Here is a 9234-nt window from a genome sequence, read left to right on the forward strand (position 1 = left end):
CCCCCTATCCATAGTATTTTTTTTTCAGAGTCATCCATGAGCCAAAATATTAAATGAAAAATTCCAGAAATAGACAATTCATACATTTTATATTGCCTGCCACTCTGAGTGGTATGGAAAAAATCTCATGCCATTCGTTTCCACCCTGCCTGGGACATGAGTCATCCCTCTGACCCGTAGCCATACTGTGTACATCCCTGCCCAGTGGCAGCAGCCGTCTCATTATCAGATCAACTTTAGCAATATCACAGTGCTTAAACCACAGATAACACAAAACCCTGCTTAGTAAAAGCATAGCATCTGTTTTATTTCTATACGTAACTTATACATCATTTATAAATTAGGCACAATAAGACAAAAAGGATAAAAACAGAACAATTATAACAATCTACTGTGATAACGTAGTTGGCCTAGCTTCTCTGATGCTTGGACACCATTAATAAGTAAAGGCTACTGAGCGCCGCACTGTGATGCCATGGCAGAGGGGCTGGTAACTGAGAGTTACTAAACGACCGAGGGTGGGGAGCCGATGCCGTGCAGATACACGAGTCAAAAGGATGATCGCATCTGAGGCAGAATGGAGTGGACCAGTGAGAGATTTCAAAATGCTGCTCAGAACACCATGGAATTTAAAATGTATGAATTGGCCGGGCGTGGTGGCGCACACTTGTAATCCCCACACTTGAGAGGCAGAGACAGGAGGACTGCGCAGGTTTGAAGCCAGCTACACTGGCTTAAGAGAACCTGTTTCCAAATAAAAAGAATATTTTAATAAAATAGGTCTGGGAGTGTAGCCCAGAGGTAGAAGGGTTTCCAGGAACCCCAGTACCACCAAAAAAATAAAATAAAATAAAATAAAAAAATTATGAATTGTTTTATTTCTGGAATTTTCCATTTAATGTTTTGTTTTGTTTTTGTGGTCCTGGGGATTGAACCCAGGGGCATTCTACCTCCAAGGTATACTTCTACCCTGTTTTATTTTTTTTTTTTTTACTTTTTTTTTATTGGTGCACTGTATTCATACATCATAATGGGATAAAAAAAAAAAAACTTTTGTAGACATACATGCACACATCTCCCAATTAGCCCTTACCCAATCCCCACCCCATTCTCTCCCCATCGCTCCTTCCCATGCTTGACTTAGTGGTTGACATCTAGTATTATAGCAATTTATCCAAAATTAACAATGATAATCTCACAGAGCAGTTTCATTTGTCTGATACCAAGCTTTTGATGACTTAAAGATAACATTTCAATATTTCTTTTTGCTTTCTTTCTTACCAGAGAGTATTTTTTCTTTTTTTTTCGGAAAAAAATCTATCCTAATATGGAATATGGACTCTAGATACCCAAAACAATCTCGAAAAAGAAGAAAGCTAGAAGATGTATATTTTCTGATTTCAAACCATATAAAGCTACAATAATTGAAACAGTGTAGTACTGTTCTAAAGGCAGATATATAAACCATTGGAGTTAAATAAAAGCCTAGAGATAAATTCTTCCATATATTGTCAAGTTATTTTTGACAAGGTTTCCACAAACATTTGGTGGTGGAAATAATAATCTTTTAACTAAATATTGTTGAAAAATAATAATTACATGGAAAAGAATAAAATTGGACCCTTACCTAACACCATATACAAATATTAACTCAAAATAGATAAAAGACCTAAATAAAAATCTTAAGGCTATAAACTTTTAGAAGAAAATCTGGGTCATAAAACCTCACTACATTGAAATTGGCAGTGATTTCTTGGATATGGTTTCAATGGAACAGGCAACAAAAGGGTAAACAAACTCCCTAAAAAATAAAAAAAAATATTGTATATCCAAAGACAATGTAAACAGAGTTAAAAGTTACTGATAGAATGGGATAAAATATTTCCAAATGCTATATCTGAAGGTATATTAATATTCCAACTAGAAATCCTAAAAATTAGCAACAATAAAAGCAAACAATACAATTTAGAGCTATGTAAAAGACTAATATAAATAATGAATCTCCACAGATAACCAGTCTTAGTTGTCTGTTGGATGGAAAATCTTGTTTCTCTGGTTCTGGTGTGTGTTACCTAATTCTTCTTTGCAGTTAATCTCTTTGATATTTTCTCTAGCGCTGGTTTTGAAGACAGAAATTCCTTCAGTTTCTATTTGTCCTGGAAGCTTCTTATTTCCCCATCTAATTTGATAGAAAGTTTTGCTGGGTAGGAAATTTTTGGCTGAAAGTTGTTTTCTTTCAGAGTTTGGAATATGTTACTCCAAGCCCTTCTGGCTCTCATGACTTGGTTTGGGAAGTCTGGAGTGATTCTAATTGGTTTGCCTCTGAATGTCACTTGGCCCTTTGTTTTTGTTGCCTTTAAGATTCTCTGCTTGGCTTCCACAGTGGTCATTTTGACAATTATGTGGCATGGGGATTCTCTTCTCCGATTCTGTCTAAAGGGAGTTCTATACGTTTCCTGGACCTGTGTATCGACCTCTTGCTCTATGTTTGGAAAATTTTCTGCTCTTTCTTCCTTGAAGAGATTGTTGATCCCTTTGGTTTCACCTTCTTTTCCCTCCTCTATTCCAATTATTCTTAGGTTAGCTCTCTTAAAATGGGCCCATATTTCTTCAATGTCAGATTCCTGCTGTTGGATATTTTTTTCTAGATTAGAAACTCTGCGTTCATTTTTGGAATGATCATCTTCTAAGAGTGAGATTCTGTTCTCCATGTGGTCTAATCGGTTGTTTGTGCTTTGAATTGAGGACTTTACTTCATTAATTGCATCCTTTATCTCTTTTTGGCTCTCTCTGAATTCTTTTCGAAACACCTCTATTATTTCTACAGTTATTTTCCTGATTTGATCTTCTAGAAATCTCTGAATTTCTGTTTTATCAGGTTCTGATGTTGTGGGGTTGTGGGCATTCATTGTTCCATTGTTATTCCTCTTTCCCATGATTTTGGAAGTTTGTGCCTTCTCTGGGTTCTTCCCTTGGGTCACTACAACTCCACTGAAGGTGGTCTGGATCTTGAGTCTGTGGTATCTCAGTCCCCACTACTCCTTTCTAGGTTGTATCGCAGAGTCTCAGACCCAGGGAGTCAAACGAGGCTGCTTTAGACCATGGGGGGGTGCAGGTTGCACGTTCTCCTATGGTGTGATATCTCTGCCACCACCACTCCCCCATTGGGTTAAGTACCTGGGAGTACAGTACTGGGATTTCTCCTCTAGGGGCCACAATTTGACTCACTGTTGTTGAGTGCTCCGATGGAGCTGTAGTGGACTCGGTGAATTCGCTGCTGTTTTCGCCGCTGGCAATATGGCGCTGCTGCCACGCCCTCGGCCGTGAGGCTGGCATATTTCTTCTCTGGTTTTGCGCTCCGCTCTGAGTCCCTGCAGGGTGTGCTGAGCCCAGCCACTGAGAGCTTTAGATGCTCCCTGCGCCAAAAAATCTGCCAAATCCCACCCGGCTGTTCTGGAGTGGTTCACCTCGGCTCGCTGTCCGCCACTCCTCTCTGGAGCCTGGTGGGCTGTTGAGTGCATTGATCTGGAGCCATCCGGTGAACTCGCCTCTGCCGCCGGCAGTAAGGCGCTGCTGCTGCGTCCTCAGGCGTGAGGCCGGCATATCTCCTCTGTGGCTCTGAGCTCCGTTCTGAGTCCCCCTCCTCTCTGGGGCCTGGTGCTGCAAGGGAAGATGGCGTCTGCCACTCCGCACCATGGCTCCGGCAGCAGCACTGCGGTCTGGTTTCTTTTTGGTGTCTCGTTTTCCCAGCCCTCTTTTTCTCTGTCCCTTGTAATTACATTTTTTGTTTCTCTGCTGATGTGTTTTCTGACTATGAAAGGCGCTGATTTTGTAGTAATAGAGATTGGTTGTTAGCGGGGCTCATAAGCCCCGCTTTTGTCTGTCGCCATCTTCCTGGAAGTCTCCTATTTTTTATTTTGAAACAGGGTCTTGCTAGTTTGATGAGAGTCTCACTATCTGCTGAGGCTGTCCTCGAACCTTTGATCCTCCAGTCTCAGCCTCCCAAGTACTGGGATTACAGGTATGCACCACCATGCCTGGCCATTTAATATTTTTAGATCACTGTTGACCACAGACAACCAGAGCCATAGATAAGAGAGGAACTACTGTATATGCTCATTTGTTGGGTTTGGTGTGATTCGAGTTTTTACTGGGGGTCCTGGGTGGTACCCCTCAGGGATCTTGGGGTTTGACGGGAATTTCCTTCTGACCACCCTCAGCACCAGCGACTCCATGCCGCTCCATCAAGGCCCTCACTTTGCTGACCAGTTGTTTTCATGATCACTCTGAGCTGTTTAAAAAGACATGAACAGAAACTTATGGCTCATTTTCTTAAGGGACCATCCCTCTGAAAAGGACAGATATTTTCTTTCTTTTCTTTCTTTCTTTCTTTCTTTCTTTCTTTCTTTCTTTCTTTCTTTCTTTCTTTCTTTCTTGTGGTATTGGGGATGGAACCCAGGGGAATTCTACCTCCAAGCTACACCTCCAGCCCTATATTTTATTCTTTATTTTGAAACAGGGTTTCACTGAGTTGCAGAGGGCCTCACTAAGTAGTAGCTGGAATTACAAGCGTGTGCTACCATACCCGGCTGGAACAGACATTTTCAAACAATAACAGTGCCAGTATGAAGACTCTTTTTCATGCATCTTGCACTTGTCTTGAACAAGTGCTTTAAATTTTCAAGCTAACTCAGTAGGGATGAAAACTTGAAATAAGTAAGTTCCTAACCACACAATTCTGAGAAATTTGAATCATTTCATAATTGCTTATTGAATATTTCTTAGATTTGTGTCCTCTTATCATCTCACCTTTCCAGTAGCCGCCATCATCATCAGCTTCATGCGCGCACTTGCATAGCACTTTAGACTATTTATATATTTATTTATTTATTTGGTGCTGGGGTTTGAACCAAGGGGTGTTCTACTTCTGAGCTATACTGTCAGTCATTTTTATTTTTTGGTACTGGGGATGGAACCGAGGGACATTCTACTTCTAATCTTCACCATCAGCCCTTTTCATTTTTTTTTTTTTAATTTTGAATCAGGATCTCATTAAGTTGCTGAGGTTGGCCTCTAACCTGTGATCCTCCCGTTTCAGCCTCCCAAGTACTGGGATTACAGCATCTAGCTAAAGTTTGTAAAGGGTTGTGTGGCCTTGTTTCCTGCAGTCCTCCCAAGTGCCTTCTGAATAGGTGCTATTATTTCCATCTCATAGAGAAGGAAATTAGATGCAGGAGGATAAAGACATTTATATGAAATAAATACAAATGGGGCGTGTTAGAGCTGAATCCTGAGGCTGGCCCTCTATGTGCTTCTTCTGTGGTGGAGCGCCAGGCTATGAGGAAGGCTTCACATCAGATTCCCTGGATCGGGCTGGGAGTGGTGGAACGTGCCTGCAAAGCCAGTACTCGGGAGGCTGAGCTGGGAGGACAGCAGGCTTGAGGTCAGCCTCAGCAGCTTAGGGAGACCCTATTTCAAATATAAAATAAAAAGGGGGCTGGGGTGTATCTCTGAGGTAGAATGCCATGGATTCGATCCCTAGCAACACACACACACACACACACACACACACACACACACACACACACCACACACACCACACACACACATTCCCCAGATCTGCACACTAGCTCTTCCAGTTAGCACTCTGGTAACCTTGGGCCAGTTACTTATCCTCCCTGTACCTCTATTTTCCCATCTGCAGAATGATAATAATAGTAACTACATCATAAAATCATTCTAAAGATAAAATAAGTAAATGCACACAGAGTACTCAGACCAGCAGGGAAGTACCTTGCGCTGGCCTTAGTGTCGATGCAGCAAGTACCTCTCATGACCTTAGACTGCCAGCAAGGGCCAGTGGCCACACCAGACACCACAGGATCTGGTCCTTCTCTAAGTGGCTAGGAGAGAAGGGAGCAGGGTGATTCTGGATTCCGTCATCCTCGGTCCTCTTCCAACTGCCAGCCAGGCCAAAGCTGCAGTAGCCTGGGGTCTCAGGTCAACTGTTGGTGGAAACGGTGCTGATGGACCAGCATCCATGCCACGGGCTCTGCTGTCTGGCAAGGCTGCCAAGCTCCGTTTCTCCTGGTGTCAGCACTATTCAGGGGATAAAGGCCAGCAGTGGCTTCCATTTCCACTCGGTCTCCCCAAAATACATTTCAATCTGATAAAGAGAATACGAACATACTTCAAAGCTCCCATTACATAATTGAAAGAGTTTAGAAGCATTCTTATTTTTCTTAAATTATTCATAACATAAATCTTTAAAATATTTCAACTCCTTTCTCTAGGCAGTGAAAGCAGAATGCTGATGGAAAGCTCTCTGTGCACGACTGTGAGATGGAATCGATGCCGGGCTGGGGAGGGCGGGCAGAGTGGGGTGGCCTCCCTACAGGACCTTCCAAAGCTCACTCTCTGAATCTTCTACTTTCTGAAACTAGGAATGTTTTTCTTCTGGGATCAAGGCTCTGCCAAACGGAATCTCTCTCTCTCTCTTTTTTTTTTTTTTTCCAAACATTGCTCTCAAGGAAGAGCCTTTTACAAAACATAGGACAAGATGTGAAGAAGTAGAAATGTCCCCCCCTGGCAGATGAAAAGTCCCTCATTAGCAAAACACCAGGGTGTGACTAGCTAGACACTGGCGCAGCTGCCACTAATTCTGCCGAGGAGGATGATTCATTACCATGGTTACTGATGCCAGAAATATTACCTTCTGCAATCAGAATACACAAAGATCCTTTAAAGGGAGTGTAAAAATTAGAGCACTGTAAACAATTTGTGAAAACTGCCGGGAGCATGCAGGCTGAGCTCACACAATAGTGCTTTCAGGGCATAAAAACAGAGAAGAAGCACCATTGTCCAGCTAGCAAATCTTGCTGAGAGCCAAAAAGAAACGCTTGGGAGTGAAGTGTTCAGGAGTGATGGGAAGCCCCCGCCCTACCCCGTGTGTTTTGGTGCTGCCCACACGAGAGTGCACAGACAATGCTAGAGCAAGACCCGTCCAACTGTTAACATTTGCATGAAAAAGTTCTGGTTCATCAAATGCACAGTCAGCTTTTGCAAACAGTCTTGGGAAACGACTGTGTATTATCGAAGTGCATTGCTGAAGTCCATTGAGGCTGCTTCTTGGAAACAACACGGGCGTAAGGAAGTTCAAGGAGGGACTGGGGTGCTGCTCAGTGGTGGAGTGCTTGTACAGCACGTGTGAGGCCCTGGCTTTGATCCGCAGAATGACAACAAGAAAGGTCCAGGAGCTGGGCGTGGTGGCGCACGCTTGTTATCCCCGCGCTTGGGAGGGGGAGATAGGAGGATCACGCAGGTTCGAAGCTACCGTGCTGGCTTAAGAGACCCTGTTTCAAAAATATAAAGTAGGTCTGGGTGTATAGCCCGGAGGTAGAAGAGCTTCCAGGAGCCCCACTACCTCCAAAACAAAAACAAACAAACAAAGAAAAAACAAGAAGGTCCAGGAAAGGGAATTTCACTGTTAAACAATACAGTTTTTATTTTCAGCAGCAGTGTTTTATTTCCCAAGTTTAAGATGGGAAAACAGAAATATCTATAAGAAAGTCTTGCCTCACGGACAAGCCATTTCTGTACATATTTTATTCTATTTCAAGAATGTCAATGCCTTGAGGCAATTTGTGCTACACTAAGAAATCTAGTCAAAACTCAGCTGAAAATGACCGCAGCAAACCTGCCATTCAGACCTCTCTCATTTTTAAGTCAGGGTCATTTAAGCTTACTTTGGCCTGAAGTTTGCCATCTGCGGTGTAATTTCTCCATCAAAAGGTTGTTAAATGGATCAGTGGTAGAAACGAGATAATAGGGACTATCTAATCTAATTACAAGAACAGTGCTTTTGTGCTTTGCAACATGATTGTAAGGCTGAGGAAAATGTTCTAGAAAATATTCATATTCATCATGAATTCCACATTCATCTTCAAAGGAAGAATAATAGTTTACCAGTACTCTCTCAGCTCCCAGTGGGGTTGAGTTGATACAGTGAAAAATATACACACGCACGCACACACACACACACACACGCACACACACACACACACACACACACACACACACACACACACACACACTTGAATGAATCCAAAGACTCCCTCCTTGGAGTTTAAAAGTTGTTGACTTCTCTTCTTTGGGTTTCCGTGTGTGTGTGTGTGTGTGTGTGTGTGTGTGTGTGTGTGTGTGACTGGGGTTTGATCCCAGGGCCTATCTTACCTCTGAGCTACACCTCCAGCCCTATCTAATTTTTTTATTTTGAAACAAGACCTCACTAAGTCACTAAGGCTCTTACTAAGTGGCTGAAGCTAGCCTTGAACCTATGATCATCTCAATCTCCCAAGTACTGGGATTACAGGTGTGCACAGCTCCTGGCTTGAAAGTTCCCTTTTTCAGAGTACAAATTTACCAGTTCTTATGAGGGCATTAACACTTTGAGCTCTTAGCCTCTGTTACCCTTCATGAGGGAAAACTAGATTCTTACTTTGGGGTGGGCCAACTTTACTCTGGTCTGCCGGGTTTGTGGTCTGGCCCTGAGAGCTACTTTCTGCTTGTCCCCCAGATCTTAGGTTGCCAAATCCAGACTGGAAAGGGTCTTTGATAATTCTCTGCTTTCCTTCAATAAACTGATTTAAAACTTCAAATAGTAGCTGACCTCTGGTCTCCTCCAAGCATGGTAGAAACCTCCCTGGCTTTTTCTTAGTGCTGATGGTTGACGTTTAACTACAAATGATCCCTGTTTTAGTTTGCCTTTTCATTGCTATAACCAAAGTACCTGATACAAACAGAGGAGGAAAGATTTATTTAGTTCATGGTTTCAGAGGTACAGTCAATAGTCAACCAACTCCAAGGCAGACATCATGGCGGCACGATGTGTGGCCGAGGACCGTGGCTCATCTCATGGCAGCCAGAAAGCAGAAAGAGCAGTCAGAAGTGACCAGGGACAGATACTGTCCAAGGCCAGTGGCCTACCTCTTCCAGCCATAGCCTACCTGCATAAGTGACCACCCAGTAAATCTGTTCAGACAATTAATCCTTCAGTGGATTTATGCACTGGTGAGCTTAGTAGCAACCCAATAATTTTACCTCTGAACATTTTTACTTTGCCAACACATGAACTTTCCTGGGGGACACTCTAGATAAATCACAGCAGTCCCCAGCTTACAACGGTTTGACTTCTGTTCTTCAGAATGGTGGGAACGGAATGTCTATCCCACAGAA

The sequence above is a fragment of the Muscardinus avellanarius genome (genome assembly GCF_963383645.1).
Source record: "Muscardinus avellanarius genome assembly, chromosome: 2".
Classification (NCBI taxonomy): Eukaryota; Metazoa; Chordata; class Mammalia; order Rodentia; family Gliridae; genus Muscardinus; species Muscardinus avellanarius.